Source organism: Cryptotermes secundus, unplaced genomic scaffold, assembly GCF_002891405.2.
Source record: "Cryptotermes secundus unplaced genomic scaffold, Csec_1.0 scaffold257, whole genome shotgun sequence".
NCBI classification, from domain to species: Eukaryota; Metazoa; Arthropoda; class Insecta; order Blattodea; family Kalotermitidae; genus Cryptotermes; species Cryptotermes secundus.
Window position 1 is genome coordinate 1,042,384 of NW_019734352.1, and position 10,725 is coordinate 1,053,108.

The 10,725-nt window shown below is 45.1% G+C and overlaps 1 protein-coding gene across 5 annotated transcripts in view; it reads right to left on the minus strand.

The window, feature by feature from the left end:
* The window catches only part of LOC111868820 (cytosolic carboxypeptidase 1), a 108,357-nt gene that overhangs the window by 13,996 nt on the left and 83,636 nt on the right, over positions 1–10,725 (minus strand). The window lies entirely within an intron of this gene.

Consider the following 10,725-nt stretch of genomic DNA (forward strand, 5'->3'; position numbering starts at 1 on the left):
TGGTTTACTTTGTGATGCCGTCAATATTTCAAGCTCCATAGCATCGAATGAGGGAGCCGGGGTAGCTCAGTCAGTATAGCGACTGGCTACGGGTTGGACGACAGAGGGGTCGGAGTTCGAGCCCCAGTAGGGTAAAGAATATTCTCTTCTCCAGGTCATCCAGACCGGCTCTGGGGACCGCCCAGCCTATCTAATGGGTACCGAGGGCTCTTTCCCCAGGGGTAAAGCGGCCTGGGCGTGAAGCTGACCACTCGCCTCCAACTAGTGCCGATATCAAGAAAACGTGGATCTATACAACCACTCCCTCATACATCTTCACAGCATAGTGCTTAATTAGTTAAGCACAGGGAGAACTTTACCTTTAAATAGCGTCGAATGATAGGATAATTGATGTTTAATGAACTGGAAAGGACTTCGAAAGAAGCGGTAGCAGCCTAACCGAAACATTATGCAGGAATTTCCCTGGAAGAACTGAGAAAAACGACGAAGAATTCAGTCAGGATACGGATGCTCAGGCCGAGATTCGAAGTAGCCCCTCCCGCTATACCAGCATGCTGGGTTCAAGTCATTTAACAGACGCTAAGGACTGAATGTCCCTGGTTAAGTTCCCGGTACTGACGTTTTGAATGTAAATAAAAGAGAATACAAAGGAAAAAGTGTATGACCAGACTGCCTCTGGGGCCAACACACTCTGGAGACAATTCACCTGAGAATAACGCGAACTTAGGGTGAAGCTGATTACTCATCTCCATCTAATGCCAAGGTACAAACCTATGCGGCTTTATCTCCACGTATCTTACACTCGTGCTTAGCATAGGGATTGGCCGCAGACATAAGCGACATTTGCCTTCGAGTCTCCATAGAATGGTCGCTAGGACTTGCTGAATACTATCCCAGACCTCGCATGCTACTGCCCGCAAGGGCTATATATAAGAACACATCTTTACCGATTTGGGGCGTCTGCCTAATTCTGAATAGCCATTTCCACCCTTGCTCCTCTCACTCTCTCTTGGGCCCAAATATTCTCAACAATCTTTGTTCGCGGAGCGGAAACCTGGATGTTTACATTCTGTGAGTGATGACAGAAGGTTCTGATGTATATTTTGAAACACGAACACTGGAATATTTAAAACTGAACACTTTCGTGGATTATTAAAAAATGCGGAAAACCTCAGCGTGAAAATTCTCGGATATCTAAATATTAAATAGAACTGATTTCGGCCTGGCGTTCAAACATACTATTCCTACGGATCGAAGGAGGCACCTTCATGGGAAAAGAAAGCGAAAAGTGCATCTAGACCTGTATTAGTCATCACCTGCCTGCTTGTTAAGTTAAGGAGGGGACAGAAAACGGAAGTCACATGTTCAAGACAATGCCCTGTACAGAAGCGGAAGTGCATGTCATGCATATACAGACTCTAAACAAGAGGATATGCCGTTTTTTCTATGTTCAGCTCTATAACAACTGTCCAAACATGCTGACGCCAGACGCAATTGGTGTAGGATGGGGGACCTCTCACCCTCTGGTCTCTTCCTACATACATTTTTTTTTTTGCTTAGTGGGGGGTGGAGTCCAACTGTGTCCACTCGGCACGGCGGCCACTGATTGGCCTATTGTAGCCTGCCCCGGGTGATTATAATGATGGAGAATTTGCTGGAATGAAGATTGGCAGGGGAAACCGAACTACTCGGAGAAAACCTGCCTCAGCGCCACGTTGTCCACCACAAATCCCACGTGACCAGACCCGGGATCAAACCCGGGCCGCCGCGGTTGGAAGCCAGCGACTAACCGCTTGAGCTATAGCGCGACCTACAGACGTTTTACTTTTATCATTAATATTCACACATGGATGAAATTAGTGAGTGAATTATGATTATTATGTGACGATATATTTCATGATTTCATAGATCGCCTAGTACTGTCAGGAGAGTGACATAAAGAAGCCTACGATGATGTGGGAATGTGGTTCAGATTTGGCGAAAAGAAGAATGCCACAAGATTTTGGTACGAAATGAATTCAAAAGGGCCAATTGGACGACTGACACGGGTGTAGAAGACTAACAACGAAATGGACCTTAAGGAGATGAACCAGCAGAACGAAAGGTGAACGGAATAAGCTCGGGATCGTGCCCAATGGCGGGCTTTCGTATTACCTGTTATCACAGTACTAATTTAGTCACTATTATTAATTTTTCGTACTTATGAGTATAAAAACTGAAATTCTTAAAATGTTAGTAAGCCCTATATTAATGGCTGCACAGTAGCTCAAGCGGTTAGTTGCTGGCTTCCCACCGTGGCGGCTCGGGTTCGATCCCGGGTCTGATCAAGTGGGATTTGTGGTGGACAAAGTGGCGCTGGGGCGGGTTCTCTCCGAGTACTTCGGTTTCCCTTGCCAATGTTCATTCCACCAAATTCTCCATCATCATAATCACCCGGGGCAGGATACAATAGGCCAATCAGTAGCCGCCGTGCCGAGTGGACCCAGTTGGACTCCAACCCCAACTAAGCGAATTAAGCCCTTTATTACGTGGAGTAAAATTTGGTCTTTCATTCTCAGGGGAGGACAGGGACTGAGGATATTGAAGAAAGTTCTGAATATCTGGATTCATGCAAGAGGAAGGAATAAGCAAGTGGAGAAACTTCCATAATGAAGATTGTCATTGCTTGCGATCTTAATCTGATATTGTTATGGCGGTGAAACCAAATGGGATGAGAGAGATGGGCTACGTAGCAAATTCAGTATGAAAACCTGAAGAGAAGGAGCCGCTTGTGAGACCGAGGCGTAAATGGGAGAATACTGGAATGGATATTGGACGAGGGAACTGGGATAGCTCTGGAGACATAGCGACTATGTTACGGGCTAAACAAAAGAAATCGAAGTCCAGTTCCAGACAGAGGAGATTTTTCTCTTCTCCATACCGTTGCGACCGGCTCTGGGGCCTACCCAGCCTCCTATACAGGGTATCGGGGGCCTGTTTCCCTGGGGGCATAGTGACAGTAGAATGCAGTGCCGACGTTAAGAATGGTGGAGCTACACCTCTACTCTCCAATACATCTTCATGCAGTGATGATTAATTAATTAAGCAAGAGGAAAACTTTGCTTTATGCTGGATATGTAAGAGTATGATTGAGGATATGGTCCAATGGCAGGTGTCTGTGAATATGATAATGAACCTTCAAATCCCACAAAAGGAGGAGAATTTCTTGGTAAGATAAACAACAATCAGGTTTACAAGAATATCTCAGTTCCATGAAATCTGTGCGAAATCTGACCTCCAAGAAGACTGGTTTGATTATCTCGTGAAGCTCTGTCGATTTCACGGGTTACACAGCGTGAATGCGGCGAGGGTTTGGGTGAAGACGGTCATGATTTATTTCTAGGTATTCTCTAGGCATCTTCCCGGAGAAATTTAAAAAATCGCGTAGGATAGCCAAACATTCTCATTTATATTCGAACCGTGTATTAGACTGTCACAAGCCTACTGTGTTCGTACAGTGCTGTTCTTCTGACTACAGACGGACAAATGTAAGAACCAGCCACCTGCTATTTCGGATTCGGACAGGTCAGAGTGAAACTTATGAGGATTACTCTTGGCAAGACTGTCTCTGTCCTTGCTCAAGCATATCACCACCACCACTATAATCATCATAATCATCGCACCCGTAGCTGTTTAATTTAATGCCAAGTTTATTATTGAGAATTATCAAATTTGTCATGGAGTAGCAGTAGAGTAAAAGTAGAGCTGTCCCATTGCTTACGCCATGAAGACACATGGGGGAGTGGATATATATATTCACTTATTATTGACCTCAGCATTAGTTGGAGGTGAATGGTCAGCTTCAAGTTCCGGTCGCTTTATCCCCTCCCCGGTACCCATTGGATAGGAGACTGGGTGGTGTCCGGAATCGGTCTGGACGACGTGGAGACTAGAAAAATCTTGACTCTACCGCGACACGAACTCCGACCCCTTGGCCGTCTAGCCCGTACTCAGTAACTATACCGACTGCGCTACCCCGGCTCCAGCAGAAGTGTATATATTACTACTACTACCCCCCCACAATCATAACCAGTCTGAGCTACCGACAGCGTAGCTAAACAAATAAACATTGTTGCTGCTACTGCTAGTGGCAGTGGCATCTACATTGTTAACTCCAGAAGTACACGACATCGTAATACGGAAACCGGAAGGGAAAATAAAACTGAAGGGAACTAGGAGTAGATAGGAGGATAACATTAAATGGATCTTAAGGAAATTGAGGAGGTATGTACTGGATCCAAAGGGCTAATATGGTCTAATGGGACGCTATTGGGAATATAATAATTAACCTTATGTTTCCATAAAAGGCTGACATTTCTTAATCACGTGAGAGAGTATAAGCTTCTGAAGATCGATTCCTCTCTATGAAAAGAGTTAGTTATTTGGTTCTCCTGTTACATGCTGTTGGGACGGTACCTTCGAAGGCTGGTTTAACAAAGAAAACGCCATTGCATGAACGATGTAACATCCTGGAAATATTATTGCTACCAACGAAATGGGGGTACGCTGTAGCGTAGTTGGTTGAGGCACTATAATACAAGCCGGAAAATCGCGGGATCGAATCTCGATGAGGTTGATTTTTTTTTCTTCAATTTACCTACTCATTCCAGCCGCACTATGGTCCTGGGGCTGACTCAAGCTTTAACAGAAATGAGTACCAGGAATATTCTTGGGGAGTAAAAGGCGGCCGCCGCGTAGGGCTGACAACCTTACCGCCATCTATGAGCCGATTGTCTATAAAATGTGGGAAGCTTAACATCTCACAACCCCATGGGCCTCCAAGGCCTGTTACTTTACTTTTTACTTTTACTTACTTACCAACGAAAGAAATAAATATAACTCGTTATAGCCCAAAGCCAGACCCGATTCTGACAGTTTTTGTGCTGTTATGCATGACGTCACTGGTGCTGAAGTCTGCTGGAGGCACCTCGCAACATTCCATCCTCACGGCCACCAACCGGCCGCGCAGGTTACAGACGCCTGCCTCTACAGTTGCGGATACATGCACTGTACACTCGTCTTACCAAAGCAATAACACCGACCATATAATCAGTAATCACAAGTATGCATACCAGTCCTAACAGTACGTTACAATTTGAGAGGCTGACAGGTCAGAAAAACGGAAACTACAGTTTCGAGTCACAGTTTTAAATTATTATGCGTTATTTTCAAGAATTTAGGGAAATTAACATATAATGGCAAGACCGTGTCTGTCCGTCTGCACATTTAAAATGTTTCGAGATGTCTGAAACTTTGCCGACAAGCGGCGGTCGCTCGGTCGGTATAGTTCGCTTGCGGACTACAGGCCACGGTGTTTGTTTTGCTGGCTACGTACAAGGAGCCGGGGATAGCGCAGTCGGTATAGCGACTGGCTACTGGCTGGACGACCGAGAGGTCGGAGTTCGAGAACCAGTAGGGTCAAGAATTTTCACTTCTCCATGTCATCCAGACCGGCTCTGGGATTCACCGAACCTCCTATACAATGGGTACCGTGGGATCTTTCAAGGGGGTAAAGAGGCCGGGGCTTGAAGCTGACCACTTATCTCCCAACTAGTACCGAGGTCAAGAGAATGTGGCTCTATACATCCACTCCCCCATACGTCTTTATGGCGTAGTGCTTAATTAGTTAAGCGAAGGGACAATTTTATCTTTACTTTACCTTTGCTGGTTAGGTACAACACTTACTTTAACTCTTCGAAGTCCAGTGGCATTAAATGTATCACATCTTTAACGTACTGAAACTGTGTATTCTGCCCACAGAGAGTATTTCTGTGTTTCGTCTGATTCTCACAATAACAGAGATTATTTCCCCCCTAAACAGCATATTTGATGTATCTGAGATTCTTACAACGGTGGTTATGAAGCCTTATAACTTCTAAGATATAATGCCGTGTAGTCCGTTGAAAGTCATCTGACGTTTCGAAGGAACATGTCGCAACCATCATCAGGATCGAATAATAAGCCAAGTAAGAAACCAGCATGAAGCAGAAGAAGATCTCAACGGGCTACAAGGAGTTATGTCACAGAAGACAGAACTCTTTTTTCTCTCACCTCCACATAAATATAATTTTGATCTGTCACTTATTCTCAAATATTTCAACTTCAGATACATGTTCAAGGGCTACATTAGCTGTCTTTATATTCTGATTTTGCAACGAATTCTGATGGAAATACATGAGCATATACAAGAGGCAAGACACATTCAGACTTGGAGCAAACATAAAGACCCTATGCTTAACTAATTCAGCACTATGCCATGAAGGTGTACAGGGGGTGGATGTATAGATCCATGCATTCTTGACCTTCAACAATAGTTGGAGGTGAGTGGCCTGCTTCACGCCTCGGCCGCTTTACGGCCTGAGAGAGAGCCCCCTATGCCCACTGGATAGTAAGCTAGGTGGACCCCCTGAATCCGGTCTCCCGGACGTGGAGAATACAAAATTTTGCCTCCACCGGGACTCGGAACTCCGACCTCTCGGTCGTCGAACCCGTAGCCAGTCGCTAACCCGGCTCTCGTTCTGAAAGCAATTAACAGCAAAAGTACTTCCGAATAAAGAGGCTGTTGAAACCCTATGACAGCAGTACTACAGGCGCTCGTAAAAATGGACAAGCGGTGGCAAACACCTAGTGTCACTGACCAAGTACTTTCTTATACGTGTGTAACAACGGCTGATTCATAGGCAGAACACACTTACTGCCTGTCTGAAACATCTCTGCCGATGCGTCATCATCAGATTGTGATGCATATCGTTGTCATCGTTTGATATATTCTATTTTCAAAACATGATGGGACGCAAAATCATTGAACATGAGATTTCTTGTTGTCAATCCGAGGTATGAAGCGCCCTCAAAGATGTTCTAGACAAAGTTTATGTTGCACAATGTTCACGAAGCTTCTGGAAGTCTGCGCTACAGCTCAGGGTGAGCCTTGGCCTCCTGAACAATCAGTCTCCATTCCTCCCTATTCCTCATTTCTTCATACGATGAAACATCGAATGGCAGAGTGAAGCAGTGAGAAGAGTGTGGATGGAAGAGGTCGTGGCCCACTTATTTCTGCTCGCTGATTTTCCTCCATCCAACCGACGCTGATTATCTGGTTTCTAAACAATTTAGTTTTCACGGTGTGAGGTTGTTAGCCTCACACCCAACCCCCAAACTCGAGGGCCAGGGTATCCCTCTTCGTCTGGTTCCTACCCCTTCACCTGTCCGGCATGGGTGCTTCTACCAGTAGCTACGCTACCGCCAGCATAGCTCTCAGGGTCTCGGTAGCACTCAAACCCCACCACCACGATAAGGTGGTGACACCATCGGTGGGGATATATATATAAGTAACACCTCAGACAAAGGGCAATGTACAACCAAGATTTTTTAACTTGCACGTTACTACAGCTAAGACTCTATTTTTGTAATCTGATTCCCGTAAATGGCGGCTCTTTGTCTGGCAATTTGTAATTATATACAGTTTAGGAAAATATTAGGGGGAGGATGAGGAGGCAGTGAGAAATAGCAGTGCAAAGAAACAAAGAGGGACAGAGAATGAAAGGAAGGATGAAATAGATGAACCGATGAAGAAACAAAGAAATTTACAGAGGGAAAAGCAATATCAGAGAGGGACAGCAAAGGAAGGCAGCAAAAATTACGCAAATAAAAAGAAAGAATGACCGAGAAGTTGCATAGGAGTTCAGCAGAGGTTCGAAGCCCATTACTACGTAACTAGTCAAGCGCCAGGTGAGAAACGAAGCCCCAAACTTGGAAGACCAAGGATGTGATAATGTGCTGCCTGCAGCAATGACTGGATCGTAATTAACAGAGGACAACCAAAGAAAGCCAGAAAAAGAAACAGCTCCAGTGCCGCTTCGTCCACCAAAAATCTCACACGAAGTCGCCGGAATCTAACCCGATGCTCCGCTGTTAGAATACAGCGCCTAACCATCTAGAGCTACGACACGGCCCAAGAAGTACTTTTTCACATAGCCTAAATTACTTTCCATTACTAAAGAGATGTGTTAAAAGTGGTTTAGTCACTTAGGACGATTCCAAGCAGGCCATTGTCTTGCACTGTACACAGCAGGTTTCTGAGATTACGTCACTTTCCCTTTTAGCAGTAGCCCGGCAGCACCCACTCCACAAACCAACTTAAACAAATGCCAGTCGCATGCTGGATTCCATGGAATCTGCAGGCGGTACCCGTGTCTTGGTTAATATAGCGACAAGTTCTCAACCGCGTAGCCAAACAGGTACTTGCATGTGCTGACGATGAAAATATAAACTCCAAAAATAAAAATGCAGATACTCTCCTACAGACCAATAAATAAAGTTGTCAGAGTTAAATATACGAACACAGCACGAGACCAAAATAAGCGCACAAAGGCAGATGAAGAGTTATATCTTATGGGATATAACGCCATGTACTTTGGGTGAAATCTACCAAGTTTCGCAATAACATATCGTCTCCATCTTCAGGGCCGATGATTACGCTGGAGGCAATATGTTCCTCCGAATCTCCGGTTGATTTTCACCGGACTAGACGGCGTTATATCCCAGAAGACAGAACTCTCTTTAGTCACTAATGTGAGAACCTGAAATCCAGCATATACCAAATCCTGTTTCAAGGAATATAGAGCTTTCATAAACAGCTGAAACCAATCCGCATTCATATGGCAGTCTCGTGACCACCACTGCATAGGGGACGTACGTATTTCATACAGAGAATATAGGCAAGTTAGTATTAGCTGCCTTGGGCAAATTCTTCAGAATCATGTTCTTAGGGGAGGGGGTGTCTGATTATGCAAATCGACTAAGCTACATAGGTACGTGGCTATGATGCCATTATAACGTTGTCTAAAGAATTTCAAGGCTAACTAAAATCATAAATTCCAAACATTTTGTTGTGATGTTATAATCTGGTTGATGGATACAGGTAAAGTTGCCCCCACATTTAAGCAACGTATCATTAACTCATACTGAAGACATGGAGGCAAAACTCCACACATTTTTCACATCGGCACTAGGTACAAGCTTCACGCTCCAGCAGCTTTACCCCCAGCGGGATGCAGGAAGGAGTCTTTGGAAGACATTGGACAGGAGACGGGGTCGGTCTCAGAGTCGGTCTTCATGTCGTTGTGGGAATGGGACATGTAACCGGGCATTCTGAGTTCGATAGAAAAAGAGCAAAATGTGAAGTATTATGTGCCGGTGGTGGTAACGGTCTATCCTCAGTGTACCATCTGTTCGGTGGACTTCACTGTGGAGACCTGAGCCAAAGAGACAATCAGCTCAAAGATGGCGGTAAGGTTGTCAGCCTTACGCGCCGGCCGCGCTTCACTCCCCAGGAAAATCATTTAATTAATTCCTGGTACTCATTTCTGTTAGAGGTTGAGTAAACCCCAGGGCCTAGTGCGGCCGGAAAGATTAGGTCAATTGAAAAAATCCAATGACCTCATCGGGACTTGAACCCGCGACCTTCCGGCTTGTAGCATAGTACCTTAACCACTACGCTACCGCAGTGCCTGGGGGTATAACCGGGCCACACTGTTTCTGAAGGATATAAATACGTGGACCTGGCCCTTCAGGTCCTGAGGTACTGAGACAGTAAAATGTGGTCGCGAGTCCGGCTGGACTAGGACCTGAGAATGACTGCGTTGGCCAAGACCAGCAGATATTGTAAACGACAGACCTATCTTTATGTCAGAGAGGATGTTACATAAGGACTATGACCGAAAGGGTTTAGTTGGAAAAATTTCTGGTCGTGAGTCTCAAGGGGCTTGGCGCCAAGACCAACTGAATGGAGGTAAACCGCCAGACTATGAGTTTGGTTCAGTTGTGAGACGGTGGCCAGCTAACAATGGCGTGAGCATGGAAGCTAAAGAATCTCAACTGCTAGGAGCCGTTACCAGGATACGTCTAGTGAAGACAGGGCAGACTGGAAGAAAATTGGCATGTGCTCTAGTGATTCGTAACGTGTGGAGAACAGCGATGGCTCTATAAATGCTTGTAGATTGGAGCTACAAGTTGTGAGTGTATAAGTGGCCAATACTTTGATTCACCAATCCAAACCCCGTCTATAGTCACATTCATACGCGTAACAATATGGAATTTCAAAGCGCATTACTATGCTCACAACAGCCTGTCATTAGTTACTGTTCCGAACAGTAGAAACCAGACAACGACCTCATAACCTATACCTTAGGCACTATGCTACAAGCCGGAAGGTCGCGGGATCGAGTCCTGATGTCTTGGATTTTTAAATCGACCTAATCCTTCCAGCCGCACTATGGTCCTGGGGTCGACTCAGCTTCTAACGGAAATGAGTACCACGAATTAATTAAATAATTTTCCTGGGTGGTAAAGGGAGGCCGGCTGACAAACTTACGGCCATCTATGAGCCGACTGTCTAGAAGTTATGGGAGCCTCGATCTCTCATAGCCTTATGGACCTTCACGGCCTGTTACAAGGGCAGCTTTACTTTTCTTTTATCTTATAACTTAAGACATATATCAGTATTATCCTCCCACCTACACTCAGGTGTCCCAAGGGGACTCTTTACATATAGGTTTGCCGATTAAGAATTTTGTCTCGGTTCGTTTGCTTTATGACCTACATTTGTCATGATAGGTTAAAGTCATATATGGATCTTAGAGAGATAGGATGGGATGGTATTGATTGGATTGATCTGGCTCAGGGTAG